The sequence below is a fragment of the Buceros rhinoceros genome, unplaced genomic scaffold, assembly GCF_000710305.1.
Source record: "Buceros rhinoceros silvestris isolate BGI_N320 unplaced genomic scaffold, ASM71030v1 scaffold21200, whole genome shotgun sequence".
In the NCBI taxonomy this organism is placed as follows: Eukaryota; Metazoa; Chordata; class Aves; order Bucerotiformes; family Bucerotidae; genus Buceros; species Buceros rhinoceros.
Genome location: NW_010389301.1, coordinates 1 through 409, shown reverse-complemented (window position 1 = coordinate 409; position 409 = coordinate 1). Strand labels below are relative to the sequence as shown.

At 57.7% G+C, this 409-nt stretch overlaps 1 protein-coding gene across 2 annotated transcripts in view; it reads right to left on the bottom strand.

The window, feature by feature from the left end:
* GOSR1 (golgi SNAP receptor complex member 1) overlaps window positions 1-403 on the bottom strand; it is a 26,339-nt gene extending 25,936 nt beyond the window's left edge. Inside the window, exon 1 of one of the 2 annotated variants that reach the window (XM_010133819.1) lies at window positions 342-403. The gene's annotated coding sequence lies outside the window, so the exon portion shown is untranslated. The remainder of the gene's footprint in view (window positions 1-341) is intronic. The other variant, XM_010133827.1, reaches the window with a different exon arrangement.
* Between the last annotated feature and the right edge of the window lie 6 nt (window positions 404-409).

Genomic DNA, 409 nt, shown 5'->3' with positions numbered 1-409 from the left:
CCACCGCCCCACCGGTTAGCCATAAGGATAAATTCTCCTACTACTGAAGTCCCTGATGCAAGAAAAACTGGAAAATAAGCCAGTGCAGGGGGCATTACAAGGCCCTTCCATCAGCCGGGACACTGACCCCACGGTTACACTCTGGGGCTGAAACTCCACACGCTCCCCGGCACACAGGCCCTCCCAGGCTGGGCTGAGCGCACCCCCTGCCCGGCTCACAGCGGCTGCTGCTCAGCAGCACATCCAGAAGCGCTGAAACGAGCTGCAGCAGCAGAGCCTGAATGCCACAAAACCGAACCCAGGAGAAGCAGCATTTAAAACGTAAAGAAACGGGCTAGTACCTATACCTGTCGCGCCTTCCGTCTCGGCTGCTGCTGTAGCTGGTGCAGAGTTTGCTGAAGGAGACCAG